A 16,145-nucleotide genomic window follows, 5' to 3' on the forward strand; every position below is an offset into this window, starting at 1 on the left:
CTGAGACCTTCACCGATTAGGAAAATGAATGAGTATAAGTGTACTACCTGGCTCCTAGCGATTATTGTCTCCCTGCTCCATTATATGTCTATGGGGCAGCGAGACAAAGATTGCTGAGAGCCAGGTAGTAAAGTGTGCTACTGCATGCTTATCCTTGCCCCTGCTCCTATAAAAGGTTTTAACATGTCTTTGTGACGTTCCAAAAGTGTGTTTTTTTTTTTGTTTTTGTTTTTTTTAAATGACATGGACACTCTAAAATTTCTACATTGTTGTCTACCGCCACCACTTCATGTCTAAATTTGTTTTGTTTTGTTATGTTTAATATCATTATAATATGATGGTTAAGGCTTTTGATCTGTCATAGTTCACTTGAATGTAATATGTTGAGGGATTTGTTTATGTGGCTTAAACAGCTACAGAAGCAGTGATGTTTACAGGTAAATTGTGAAGGTATCAATTCAAATGCAGTTTTAGATCTGTAAGCTACATCTTATAAATTCCCAATATATAAGGAAGGCACCCCTGACATTTTTCAAGAAAATGAAGTATTTCTCACAGAAAAGGATTGCAGTAACAAATGTTTTGCTATACACATGTTTATTCCCTTTGTGTTTATTGGAACTAAACCAAAAAAAGGGAGGAGAAAAAAAAAGCAAATTGGGCATAATGTCACACCAAACTCCAAAAATGGTCTGGACAAAATTATTGGCACCCTTAACTTAATATTTGGTTGCACGCCCTTTGGAAAAATAACTGAAATCAGCCGCTTCCTATAACCATCAATAAGCTTCTTACACCTCTCGGCCGGAATGTTGGACCACTCTTCCTTTGCAAACTGCTCCAGGTCTCTCTTATTGGAAGGGCGCCTTTTCCCAACAGCGATTTGATGATCTCTCCACAGGTGTGTTCAATGGTATTTAGATCTGGACTCATTGCTGGCCACTTCAGAACTCTCCAGTGCTTTACCACCCATTTCTGGGTGCTTTTTGACGTATGTTTGGGGTCATTGTCCTTCTTGAAGACCCAAGAACTCAGATGCAAACCCATCTTTCTGACACTGGGCTGTACAGTGCGAACCAAAATCTGTTGGTACTACTCAGATTTCATGATGCCTTGCACACATTCAAGGCACCCAGTGCCAGAGGCAGCAAAAAAAATAAATAAAAAAAAAACATCATTGAACCTCCACCATATTTCACTGTAGGTACTGTGTTCTTTTCTTTGTAGGCCTCATTCCGTTTTCAGTAAACAGTAGAATAGTGTGCTTTACCCAAAAGCTCTAACTTGGTCTCATCTGTCCACAAGACGTTTTCCCAGAAGGATTTTGGCTTACTCAAGTAAATTTTGGCAATATATAGTCCTTGCTTTTTTATGTCTCTGTGTCAGCAGTGAGGTCCTCCTGTGTCTCCTGCCATAGCATTTCATTTAAATGTCATCGGCTAGTTCGTGCTGACACTGATGCTCCCTGAGCCTGCAGGACAGCTTGAATATCTTTTGGAACTTGTTTGGGGCTGCTTATCCACCCTCCGGACTATCCTGCGTTGACACCTTTCATAAATTTTTCTCTTCTACAGTGCCATGGATTGCAAACTTCTTGATAATGTTGCGCACTGTGGACAAAGGCAAATCTAGATCTCTGGAGATGGACTTGTAACCTTGAGATAGTTGATATTTTTCCACAATTTTGGTTCTTAAGTCCTCAGACAGTTCTCTTCTCCTCTTTCTGTTGTCCATGCTTAGTGTGGTACACACATACACACAATGCAAAGACTAAGTGAACCGCTCTCCTTTTTATCTGCTTTCAGGTGATTTTTTTTTATATTGCCCACACCTGTTGCTTGCCCCAGGTGTGTTTAAAGGAGCATCACATGCTTGAAATTTTGAAAGGGTGCCAATAATTTTGTCCAGACCATTTTTGGAGTTTGGTGTGACATTATGTCCAATTTGCTTTTTTTTCCTCCCTTTTTTTGTTTTAGTTCCAATACACACAAAGGGAAAAAACGTGTATAGCAAAACATGTGTTACTTCAATTCTTTTCTGTGGGAAATACTTCACTTTCTAGAAAAATTTCAGGGGTGCCAACATGTATGGCCATGACTGTATATAGAACAGTAGAAGTTAAATAATCTGCAGTGACACCTTATAACTGCATTTTCTCTCCATTGATGAGAATTTTTTTTCGATTTGTTTTGTTTTTTAATCTTTCTAAAGTTGTATTTCTGATATCTGTATCAAGAGTGAAGTTATCTTTTTGATATAGGTGAGCTTAGAACTGTCCTGTTTTGTACACCTCACATTAAAGTGACACAAGTAATTAAATGCAAATTATTGTCTTGTGTTTATTTATGATATTGCTAAGTTCATGTCCACAAAAATAAGGGTGGCATGGTATGTTTTGGTTTTATTTCTTCCTGCTGGTAAAATACTTTACTAGCTGTCCAATGTACAGTAGTTTAATGAATCAATAAGCAAAGCAAACTTTATGTGTGTGGGGGGGGGGGGGTTGTGTTAATTTGGGGGGGAAATTATGAAAACTTTTCTGAAACTGAGGCCTCTTTTGCCGCACGTTCAGCTATTTATTATGGCATAGGTGTTAAAATCATTATGCATGTATATTGGCTGTGCGAGCATACATTTTTGCAGTTGCTGTAGATTAGTGTGGAGGTACTAAAATGTTCTGAACAGCTCACTTTACATTGTTCATAGACCTGCTCTATACTAGGGGCCAGAAAATCAACAAGCTATCACTTTCCTGGAGTCAATCCATGACTGTGTATCCCTTGTAGCATTGTCCGTGTGAAGGACTGCTATTGGGTAAACAGTTGCTATTAACCCCTTAACGACCACGGACGTAAATGTACATCCTGGTTTGGCGGTACTCCGCGTACCCGTAAATTTACATCCTGTGTATGGCTCGCGTCATACACGGCAGGTTCTGGCTGCTATCAGCAGCCGGGGACCCGCCGGTAATGGCCGACATCGGCGATCGTGCCGGTGTCCACCATTAACCCCCTCAGGTGCTGTGATCAGTACAGATCACGGCATCTGCGGCAATGCACATGTTGAAATAGATGGTCAGATCATCTGTAATGGCAGACGGAGGTCCCCTCACCTGCCTCTATCCGTCTCCCGGCATCTCCTGCTCTGGTCTGAGATCAAGCAGAGCAGAAGATCAGCGATAACACTGATCAGTGCTATGTCCTATGCATAGCACTGAACAGTATTAGCAATCAAATGATTGCTGTAGATAGTCCCCTATGGGGACATAAAAAGTGTAAAAAAAAATAAATAAAAAAAAAATTAGTTGAAAAATTTAAAAATAAAAAGTGAAAAAAAATGTAAAAATAAATTTTTTTTTACCATTTTACCCCCAAAAAGCGTAAATTTTTTTTAATAAACATATTTGGTATTGTCTGAACTATCAAAATATAATGTTAATGATCCCTTAAACTTAAATTTAAAAAAATGCTACTTTTTTGTCACATTTTATTCAAAATTTTTTAAATAAATTTTATATAAAGGTTTTATATATGCAAATGTGGTATCAATCAGCAGGCACCCCGCGCAAATGCCCAGGGGGGTCATCAGATACCCCCCCCGCCCCCCATGTCGGCGATTGGCGCAAATTGCAAGGGAATTCGCACTTGCGATTTGCGCTGATTCCGGGTCATACGGGATCTATGGTGACCCGGAATATAAGGGGGATCATGGTTGTCTATGACGCCCACGATACCCCTGAAGGGATAGGAGTGAGGTGGCAGGGGTGCCACCCCTCCTATCCCTGCTTATGGTCATCAGAAGCAACGACCAATAGCAGATCGGGGGGTGGGGGCTAACTTTCGTTTTACTCATCCTGCCCACCCACAATAGGCAGGGCAGAACGGGGAAACGACCAGCGGGCAGCGGTGATCGGCGGGCGGTGATGTCGTGCGGGAGAAGAGGACGGCTCCCTGGATCCTACAGAAGCCGGTAAGTTGCCTAGCAACATCTGGAGGGCTACAGTCTGAGACCACTATACAGTGGTCTCTAACCTGTAGCCCTCCAGATGTTGCAAAACTACTTCTCCCAGCATGCCCAGTAAGCTGTTTGGGTATGCTGGAGTATGTAGTTTTGCAACAGCTGGAGGGCTACAGTCTGAGACCACTATACAGTGGTCTCTAAACTGTATCCCTCCAGATCTTGCAAAACTACAACTCCTAGCATGCCCAAACAGCTATTTTTTGCATCATCTGGAGGGTCACAGTCAGAGATCACTGTGCAGGGGTCTATAAACTGTAGCCCCCCAGATGTTGCAAAACTGCAAATCCCAGCATGCCCAAACAGCTGTCTGGTCATGCTGGGAGTTGAAATTGCGTACCTCCAGCTGTTGCATAACTATATCTCCTAGCATGCCCTTCGGCTATCAGTACATACTGGGAGTTGTAGTTTTGCAACAGCTGGAGACACACTGGTTGGAAAATACTGAGTTAGGTAACAGAACCTAACTGAAGGTTTTCCAACCAGTGTGCCTCCAGCTGTTGCAAAAGTACAACTCCCAGCGTGCACGGTCTGTCAGTACATGCTGGGAGTTGTAGTTTTGAAACAGCTGGAGGTTTGCCTCCCCCAATGTGAATGTACAGTGTACATTCACACATGCAGGTTTAAAGTAAGTTTCCTGCTTCAAGTTTGGGCTGCGGCAAATTTTTCGCCGCAGCGCAAACTCCTAGCGGGAAACTTACTGTAAGGCTGGGTTCACACTACGTTTTGTCCCATACGGGAGCGCATACGGCAGGAGGGAGCTAAAAGCTCGCGCTCCCGTATGTAACCGTATGCGCTCCCGTATGCCATTCACTTCAATGAGCCGACCGGAGTGAAACGTTCGGTCGGCTCATTTTTGCGCCGTATGCGCTTTTACAACCGGACCTAAAACCGTGGTTGACCACGGTTTTAGGTCCGGTTGTAAAAGCGCATACGGCGCAAAAATGAGCCGACCGGACCGAACGTTTCACTCCGGTCGGCTCATTGAAGTGAATGGCATATGGGAGCGCATACGGTCACATACGGGAGCGCGAGGTTTTAGCTCCCCCCTGCCGTATGCGCTCCCGTATGGGACAAAACGTAGTGTGGACCCAGCCTAACACGCCAGTGCAAAAAACACTACACTACACTAACACATAATAAAGGGTAAAACACTACATATACACCCCCTTACACTGTCCCCCCAGTAAAAATGAAAAACGTATTGTACGGCAGTGTTTCCAAAACGGAGCCTCCAGCGGTTGCAAAACAACAACTCCCAGCATTTCTGAACAGCCACTGACTGTCCAGGCATGCTGGGAGTTTATCAACAGCTGGAGGCACTCTGTTTGGGAATCACTGATGTAGAATACCCCTATGTCCACCTCTATGCAATCCCTAATTTAGTCCTCAAATGCGCATGGTGCTCTCTCATTTCGGAGCCCTGTCGTATTTCAAGGAAACAGTTTAGTGCCACATATGGGGTTTTTCCGTACTCGGGAGAAATTGCACTACAAATTTTGGGGGGCTTTTACTCCTTATGAAAAGGAAAAGTTGGGGGCTACACCAGCCTGTTAGTGTAAAAAATAAAAATGTTTACACTAACTTGCTGGTGTTGCCCCATACTTTTTATTTTCACAAGCAGTAAAAGGAAAAAAAGACCCCCAAAATTTGTAACGCAATTTCTCCCAAGTACGGAAATACCCCATATGTGGGCGTAAAATGCTCTGCGGACGCACAACAAGGCTCAGGAGTGAGAGCGCACCATGTACATTTTAGGCCTAAATTGGTGATTTGCTCAGGGGTGGCTGATTTTACAGCGGTTCTCACATAAACGCAAAAACATAAATCCCCATATGTGCCCCCATTTTGGAAACTACACCCCTCACAGAACATGTGTTTACAAAGCCCCCATAGTGCCAGAACAATGGACCCCCCCACATGTGACCCCATTTTGGAAACTACATCCCTCATGTAATGTATTAAGGGGTGCAGTGAGCATTTACGCCCCACAGGTGTCTGACAGATTTTTGGAACAGTGGTCCGTGAAAATGAAAAATTTAAATTTTCATTTGCACAGCCCACTGTTCCAAAGATCTGTCAAACGCCAGTGGGATGTTAATACTCACTGCACCCCTTATTAAATTCTATGAGGGGTGTAGTTTCCAAAATGGGGTCACATGTGGGGGGTCCACTGTTCTGGCACCATGGGTGGCTTTGTAAACGCACATGGCCCCTGACTGCCATTCCAAACTAATTCTCTTTCCAAAAGCTCAATGGCGCACCTTCTCTTCTGAGCATTGTAGTTCGCCCGCAGAACATTTTACGTCCTAACATGGGGTATTTCCATACGCAGAAGAGATGGGTTTACAAATTTTGGGGGGCATTTTCTCCCATTACACTTTGTAAAAATGGTAAATTTAGGGGAAAAAACTGCACTTTAGTGAAAATTTGTTTTTTTTCATTTACACATGCGATTTTAACGAAAAGTCGTCAAACACCTGCAGGGTGTTAAGGCTCACTGGACCCCTTGTTACATGCCTTGAGGGGTGTAGTTTCCAAAATGGTATGCCATGTGGGATTTTCTGCTGTTCTGGTACCATAGGGGCTTTCTAAATGTGACATGCCCCCCAAAAACCATTTAGGTAAAATTCACTCTCCAAAATCCCATTGTTGCTCCTTCCCTTCTGAGCCCTCCACTGCGCCTGCCGAACACTTGAAATACACATATGAGGTATTTCCTTACTGGAGAGAAATTGGGTTACAAATTTTGGGGGGCTTTTTCTCCTATTACCACTTGTAAAAATTCAAAAACTGGGTCTACAAAAAATGAAGATTTTGAATTTTCTCCTTCACTTTGCTGCTATTCCTGTGAAACACCTAAAGGGTTAACAAACTTACTGAATGTCATTTTGGATACTTTGAGGGGTACAGTTTTTATAATTGGGTCATTTGTGGGCCCTTCAAATCCACTTCAAAACTGAATTGGTCCCTGAAAAATTCCGATTTTGAAAATTTTGTGAAAAATTGGAAAAATTGCTGCTGAACTTTGAAGCCCTCTGGTGTCTTCCAAAAGTAAAAACATGTCAATTTTATGATGCAAATATAAAGTAGACATATTGTATATGTGAATCAATTTATAATTTATTTGGAATGTCTATTTTCCTTACAAGCAGAGAGCTTCAGAGTTAGAAAAATGCTAAATTTTCTAATTTTTCATAAAATATTTGAATTTGTTACCAAGAAATTATGCAAGTATCGACAAAAATTTACCACTACCATAAAGTAGAATATGTCACGAATAAACAATCTCGGAATCAAATTTATAAGTAAAAGTATCCCAGAGTTATTAATGCTTAAAGTGACAGTGGTAAGATTTGCAAAAAATGCTACCGTCCTTAGGGTCATAATGGGCTCCGTCCCCAAGGGGTTAAAACAGACATTTCTCCATTCACCTGACCCATCAAAGGCTTAGGCATGAGCAGCGGGATGACAGGCAGAAAAGGGGTTGTGCTGCTCTTTCATTTGAAAAATCTGTTCAGGGTTCTAGCCAATGACCTACAGATGCTTCTGGACTCATGGAAGTCACAAAAGCATAGGGTTGATGAATCTCTGAAGAACTTAAATAAAATATGCAAAACTTCTGCCAGTTAGGGGCTATGAATATTAGGACTATAAACATTGCACTGTAAACACATTGGGGGAAATTTATCAAAACAAGTGCAGAGGAAAAGTTGCATATAGCAACCAATCAGATTGCTTCTTTCATTTTGCAGAGGTCTTTGTAAACTAGTCAACTTTTCCTCTGGATGGGTTTTGATAAATCTCCCCCAGTGTCTATATAAACTGAGGAACAACCAAAGGTACAAACTTTAGAAAATACTCTGCTTGTGGAAATGTAATAAGAAGTTCTTAGCTGTCAAGACCATAGATGAGGATAGAAATACGTTGGTAGAATCCCCTGCGGCTGTTTAAATGGATATTAATAAAAGTATTTTTTTATTCAGATGATGGACAATACTTGAAACCTGTTAAGCCATGTCCACATGTGAGAATTTCCATGCTGATTCTGCATTGTAATCTGCTGTGATCCTGCTCCGCTGTGTACATGGTGGAATTTCTGTGCCAGATGTTTCTGGTGTAGTGCCATATTTTGTGTTTTCCCGTTGAATGTGTTACATGACTCAGCACTTTCCAGTGCTGGACTAAGACCGCTCCATTGGCTGGCACGTGCACACCCGCCCCCTACCATTGGTTCCTGAGGAGATGGGGTGGGGGGCTGGGGTGCGCATGTCACGTGACCACAAATAAACAAAAGCTGTCAGCACTATGTAAAAATCTCCAATTACATTACATTACACACACACATACTCCCTCCCCAGCTCCGCCAAGAATCAGTGGAAGGGGGGGGGGGGTGTGCACGTGTCAGCTAATGGAGGTGTCTTAGTCCAACACTGGAAAGTGCTGAGTCATGTAACACGTTCCACGGCAAAACACCAGCACAAAAATTCTATTTTACGTGTCCTCACAAATATTGAACATGTTTGTGCAGAGTCCGCAAGGAATGCATAGGAGTCTATGAGACGGTGCATTCCTGTGCGGTCCAAGCGCCGGTTTAATATGCCCCACAGTGTCCAGAATGCCTTCACAGAGACATTCTGTAGTGTGAACATAGCTTTACCAGTGACCCAAGGCTGGTCAAGCAGCTTTAGCAATGTCTGAGTGCTGAAAAACTACAACAAGGGTTGATGATTGTGAATTATATACTTCTTATCTAGTGGCTGGACTGGTAACGTAAGAGACCTGGAAACAAAAGCAGATGACGCAAATAGCTAACTTTTCTTATTTAAATGGATTTATCCTAGCTCAATGGGAAAAAAGGTAAGTGGCAAAGTGTTCTATGACTCATGGGAGATCCGAGGACACTCATGTGTCACCAACTTTGTGAGGAAGGTGAATATGAACAATAACAGGAAAAATGTAACAGTACATTGAAGGCTACCAATTATCAACGTGTGCGGCCTGTCAAGTAGTCCAAGGATGTTATGTAGTAAAAGACATGGGGAATTCATTTCTCTAGAAATGCACAAAACAAATGAATTTATGGTGGATTCCGAACTGGATCAGACAGGCAAAGAATGCTATATGCTTATGCAATTTATTTTTACCTAATGTCAGAGTACCCCTTTAATCAAAGGAGACACCTTTAAATGAGTGTTGGTATTTGTTTTCTACATTTGCCTAAAAAAATTGGCTGGAGTATTATATTTATGCTGTAACTCTTCAAAAGAACAGAGCTTATTGTTTGTATTTAAAGGGGTATTCCCGTGTTTTTTTTTTTTCATATTTATATCAACTGGCTCCAGAAAGTTAAACAGATTTGTAAATTACTTCTATTAAAAAATCGTAATCCTACCAGTACTTATCAGCTTCTGAAGTTGAGTTGTCCTTTTCTGTCTGACAACAGTGCTCTCTGCTGACATCTCTGTCTTTCTCAGGAACTGTCTAGAGTAGGAGCAAATCCCCATAGCAAACCTCTCCCACGCTGGACAGTTCCTGAGACAGAGGTGTCAGCAGAGAGCACTGTTGTCAGACAGAAAAGAACAACTCAACTTCAGCAGATGATAAGTACTGGTAAGATTAAGATTTTTTTTATAGAAGTAATTTACAAATCTGTATAGCTTTCTGGAGCTAGTTGATATGAAAAATGTTTTCACTGGAATAACCCTTTAAATCAATATTTTTGCTGCTTGGAAATCATACCCATCCTCTAGTGCCCTCAAGAGTTTGTAAATGAGGTAAACATGGATTATGACATAGTGGCATGTCTGCTATATTATCTGAAATATGGATCAAACTTCCATCTTCCTTACTTCAAATGCATTACTATGTAGGGAGGATTGTCGGCTGAGTTGGTTGAGTACTGCCCTATAAGATCTTAATGGGGGAGGCTCAGATAATGACATAAGTGGTATTCTGGATTTGTTTTTTGAAAGGGAAGGATCTATAGACGGTAATGCATGTCCTTGCTGACTCCGCAGAAAGAATAGACTTGATTATTCTTTCTGCGGACACCAGTATCAGAATTTCCTCGGTAGAAACATCTGGCGCAGAAATTCTTCCGTGTAAACAATGCAGTAGAATCCTATTGAAATCAATGGGACTCTGCTGCAGCGGGATGTCCGTGCTTAATATTCCATGCAGACATTCCAGACACTGCAGGGTGCTGGCATAATATGCTGGTGCTAGGACTATCCAGGAATGCCCCGTCTCATAGACTGCTATGCATTCCATGCAAACACGGAAGATGGAATTTGATGTTTTCGGTGCAGAAATTACAGAGCAGCAGAATCTCCTTGAATTCAACGGGACTCCAATGCGGAATCTGGCACGTAAATTCTTACATGTGAACATGGCCTTATAATTCACTGCAGGTTTTGCTGCTGAGATGTTAACATTTATACTTTTTATACTTCATAAGCTCCTTATTCTTCTACAGGGTTAGTCATAGTTACCTGACTGACTTAGATCTTGGGGGGAAAAACTTCAGTTATCTTCAACAATGGTGTGACATACTAGGCCTTGTTCACACCAGGTATAACTCTGCACATAGAATTCATAACAGAGTACACTGCAAACAGGGCCCGGGCAAGGGCTAAGCAAGGTAGGCAGCCACAAATGACACCACATGGAGGGGGGGGGGGGGGGTAAATACAAGCTTATTTTTTTATTAAAAGTATAGATGTGCGGTTAAGTAATAATATATGCAAAGATAAAAGTATACAGCCAAAATAACAGAGAGGATTGCAGAAGCACAAAGGATGGTAACATATGCAATAGGTACAATATTAATATGACTTTAATCAAAGGTAAATTCATAAAGAAACCGTAACACATATTTATTGTAATTGAGAATATAAGAATAATCAAAGTACAGTAATTTAAACTATTGTAGGTTGAATCTTTCCAATACATTAGGACCCATGTACATATTAGGAGAGAGAGAGAGAAATAAATAGCTTTTTATCTTTATACTCTGACCCATACTACTTGTCTGACCCTATAACCTTCCTCCCCTCCTGCTGGGCAGCCATCTTAAGGCTATTAGAGATGAGCGAACTTACAGTAAATTCGATTCGTCACGAACTTCTCGGCTCGGCAGTTGATGGCCTGAAAGCTTAACTAATTTATGCAGGATAAGTCATCAACTGCCGAGCCGAGAAGTTTGTGACGAATCGAATTTACTGTAAGTTCGCTCATCTCTAATGGCTATGTTCACATGGTAGAATGTGCACACGGAAAATGCATGTCAATTCTTTCTGTAAACTCCAGAATCGGGATTTCCACCATGTGCACAGTACAGCAGAATTTTTTTTATTTATTTGATATTAGTTTGTGCTAACCTTTGTCAGTAGGACAAGCATTTTCTACTAAAAACTCATTATTTTTCTTTTAAAATTAGTAAAACATAACAGTCTAACTATATAAAAGAGGTATCAATGTAATTGTACTGACCCACAAAATAAAGTTAACATGATTTACCACAGAGTAAAATGAAAAACCCCAAAATGACAGAATCCTCCATTTCAGGCAACATACATACTAAAAATAACTGCAGTCAGAAGGGGTTAAAAATACAAAATCAAGGTACAAGTAAACATCTGAAATTATTTGATATTATAAGGCTCCTTTCACACTGCCGGTATGCCTCGTCAAATACGGCCGTCAAACTTTTTTTTTTTGGACAGGTCATAACGGGCAATAACGGATCCCGATGGACCCCATTATAGTCAATGGGGTCCGTCGAGCACTGCTATTTTCAGAGAGAATAGCAGAAGAAAAAGATGATGCAAGCAGAATTTTTCTCCCGCTATTCTCAATCCTAATATAATGGCCTTCACACTGCCGGAGGCAAATGGTAGTGTGAATGTAGCCTTAGTCAGCATTTCTCAAAAATGGTCCTCAGTAAATACTAGGTGGTCATCCATCAATGTATTAGGGTACGTTCACACCTGTGTATTTTTGTGCAGATTTTTCAAAGCTGATTTTTTAAAGATAAGCTGCGTATTTAAAGTTGCAGATCTACAGCTAAGGCGATAAAAAATACATAATCATTGCTTTGTAAATTTGCAGATGTTACAACTTGATAAACCGGATTTTTTAAAGATCTGTTTAGTGGGTTCACACTTTCAGGTTTTCAATTGCAGTTAAAAAATAGAATGCCAGAAACAGGTCATAAATGAAGAACATGTATAAAGGAAAGGCTTCTTCTATTTTCAAATTTGTTCCAGGGGTGTTTTTCCACCTGAGAAAATGCCATAAAATATACAGGAAAACTGCTACAGCTTTTTGAAGCAGACTTTTTTTTTATTTTTGTGGAAATCTCAGTTTTTTAACCAGTGGCAGTTTTTTTTAACTGCCTTCAGAGTACCACTCTGTGGATCGGATGCAGGGCGCCCAGCCCAAGGAGTGTAGAAAGGTAAGTAGTCATGCACAGTATCTCTACTTAGCTCTGCCGGCTGCACAATATACAGCAGTGCATAGCGCACTGCTGTTTACTGTACAGGAGCCTGGACGTCTGGGGGTGTGGCGGTATGTTCCTAACCCTGGGGCAGTGGAGTACCCCTTTAACTAGCACTGCTGAGCAGAACTAGTTATCTCCTTGGGGGATATACAGTATTAATGGTATATAGATTGCTGTATACAGTGAGCAGAGACTTCGGCTTACCTCCGTGTTCCTGCTCTTGCCTGGTCCTGTGTAGCCCCACCTCTAGTGATGACATCACTAGAGGCAGAACTACACAGGAAGATGAAAGACAGGAAAAATAATAAATAATTAAAGGGTTATCAAGGAATAGAAAAACAGAGCTGCTTTCAAAAAACTGCTCCCTGTCTGTCTCCAGGTTGTTTGTGGTTCTGCAGCGCAGTTCCATTGAAGTGAATTGATCCAAGTTGTAAAACCATACCCAACCTGGAGACAGACGTGGAGCTGTTTTGGAAAGAAATTAGCTGTGTTTTTCTATTACTGGAGTTTCATAATTCCCTATTGTTACAACAAAGGAGGAAGGGCTCAACCAATATATTACAACAATATGGTTGGGGTGCTACTTACAGCAAAAAAAAAACACACTATCTGTTCAAAAGAAAGCAAGCTGCAGACAGTGCACACCCAAAATGAGTATAGATACAAAAAACTTTATTCATAGAAACCATAAGGGGAGACACATACATCTAAAACCATTTAAAAAGGCTCCTAAGTGAGCCTAATAACATCACTGGGGAAGGGGACATGACCCCCCTACCCTGCCCTAATACCAATACACAGATATAGCTAGTGCTCCAAAGTGGTGTATAAAGAATAACAGAAAATCATATTATAAGTGAATTGAATAAATATAATATAAATTAGGCAATAACATAAATGCAGAAATAAGCAAACCACAGACGAAGGAGCAGTATTAAGATACCAAAAGGGCAGGGAGACCAGAGTCCCACGCGTTCCGTCACTCCCAGGTGACTTCCTCAGGGTGACTTCCTCAGTTGCCCAGGGCCCCCATCCAAAAGAGGGCCCCCTGAACATATTTACGTCTACACTCACAATATCGCGTCTAAATACAGTAGTGAGAATATAGCCTGAAAGCTGTCCGGGCTGCAGAGAGCCCATAGACAGCACACACACTTACTTTGGATCTTCTAGGACCTCCAAGCCAATAGGAGTCATCCCATGTCTTGGAAGATACATAGTAAGTCTGTGTAAACTGTCTATTGGCTCAAGGAGAGGAAAGTAGAACGTAACAGGCGAAAGGATGGGGGGGGGGGGGCATAGGGAGCAGTTTACATTAACACCCTAGAAATATATCAATGGAAATATTCTATTACAGCTCATATATTGCTGCCTAATCAGTGTGGAACCATTACCATACTTTGTGTGGGAGTGGGGGTGTGATTTAATATTTTAATCCCTCTGGACACTCTTATATTTCCCTTCATATCCCTTCATAACTCTTATATTTCCATCCACAGACCCATATGAGGCTTGTTTTTTTTTTTTGTGTGACGAATTGTACTTTGTAATGACATTGCTCATTTTACCATAAAAATATTTTAATATTTTACCATAAAAAAATATTATTTTGTGGATAAATTAAAAAGAATACCACAATTTTGCAGCTTTTGGGGGGTATAATTTTTAAGCAGTACACTTTACATTAAAAAGTCCATATTTTCTTTATTCTGTAGGTCAATACGATTAAAACGATACCCATGGTTACATGCTTTACAATTATTGTACTGGTTTTAAAAAACTCAGACTTTTTAACAAAATCAGTATGTAAAATTGCCCTATTCTGACCCCTATAACTTCATAATTTTTCCATATATGGAGATGTATGAGGGTTGTGTTTTTTCAATTGTTATCTGTAGTTTTTCTTGGTTTTACTTTTGCGTATATAATTGACTTTTTGATCACTTTTTATTTCATTTTCTGAAACAAATTATGTTACCAAAAAGCAGCAATTTGAGGTTGTTTATTATTATTTTAATTGAGCACCAAAAGCCAGAAGAAGACCAGGAACGGAGGACAGGACTGCGATATTGGTGGCACCAGGGGAGCGGTGAAAGGTTAGTTAAAGTTTATTATTTTTATTCTGGCAGCCTTGAAATTTTTTTTTTTTACTGAAGTTCTCCTTCAGGGTACTTTCACACGCTCGTAGCTAGCAGGCGGTTTCCCACTGTGGAAAAACCGCTGCGGGTTACGCTACAATTCATTTCAACTGCTAGTTACGAACGTGTAAACGTTCTCTTAAACATAGAAAATGTTAGCGGCTGATTTCTGTTTTACAGAACCTCCTTAATGCGGTCTTGGAGACTGGGACACGTCATGACTTAATTAGGGAAGCCCTGATTGTGGTCCTCCCCAAGCTGGGCAAGGATGCGACATTGCCGGATTCCTATAGACCAGGGGTCTGCAACCTTTAAGACAAAAATAGCCACTTGGACCCGTTTCCGAAGAAAAAAAAAAAAACTGGGAGCCGCAAAACCATTGCGACATTTAAAACAAATATAACACTGCATATATTGTTTCTTACCTTAATGCTATATATAGAGGATCATGCAGTCAGCTGTCAATCTGAAGAAAAAAAGGACTTTCACTTAATTAATATGAAATTCAGAAATTTTTCTTTTCTTGCCTTTATCCATGGCTGGCCTACAGGGGTCCAAAACAGCGACGTAATTAGAAATCAGAGGGCCCCATAGCAAAATTTGCTATGCCCAATAATCAATGCCCCAAAATGCCATAGAAAATTAATTAGGGCCCCAGTGTACCATAAATCATAATCATAATTTTTTGGGGCCCAGGCCTGGGGTGGGCTTTTTTTGGGCCCAGGCCTGGGGTGGGCTTTTTTTTGGGCCCAGGCCTGGGTGGGCTTTTTTTGGGCCCAGGCCTGGGGTGGGCTTTTTTTGGGCCCATGCACAGCTGCCCCATAAACAAAAAAGAGAGGACCGCAGGAAGGGAAGAAACAAGCACAGTTGGATATGCTGATTTGTCAACCAAAGAACAGGTACATGGTAATCCAGCTGATCCTACATAAACAATAGCCCATACACACATAAGAAGGTGTTGGAGGTAAAAGGTTATCTGCAGTGGCGGTGCCTTTCAGAGACCAAATTAAATTCCAGTCCAGTTTTTAAAAAAGTATTCACATTTATCGGTGCATGCATGTGGTAGACTGTCATGCAAGATGTGTTTTGGGATTAAGTTCTCCCTTTCTCAATTGCAGAATAAAAAATGTCTAGATCTTTACAGTACTGTTATATTTAAAAAGTTAAAAAGACGCCAAACATACAGGATCGGGGGCCAGCCCAGAGGGCGTGACATGGGTGGTTTGTATAGCGCTTCTTTGGAGCAATGTCATGCATTTAAAAACATAAATTTGATAAAATATATCTAAGTATAGCAGACATACAGTAATATTTGTAATTAGTGCATTATTCCTTATGGATCATGTTGTGATTACTCATGTAATGGGATATGACAGTTTCATAGTATGGGCGAGACTTCGGGCTGTTCCCGTACTAAGTTCGCACTCATTCATTCATAAAAGTAACGACCAATCACACGGCTAGATGGCCCTGATGTAATTTTCAGT

This window comes from Hyla sarda, chromosome 1, assembly GCF_029499605.1.
Source record: "Hyla sarda isolate aHylSar1 chromosome 1, aHylSar1.hap1, whole genome shotgun sequence".
Lineage (NCBI taxonomy): Eukaryota > Metazoa > Chordata > Amphibia > Anura > Hylidae > Hyla > Hyla sarda.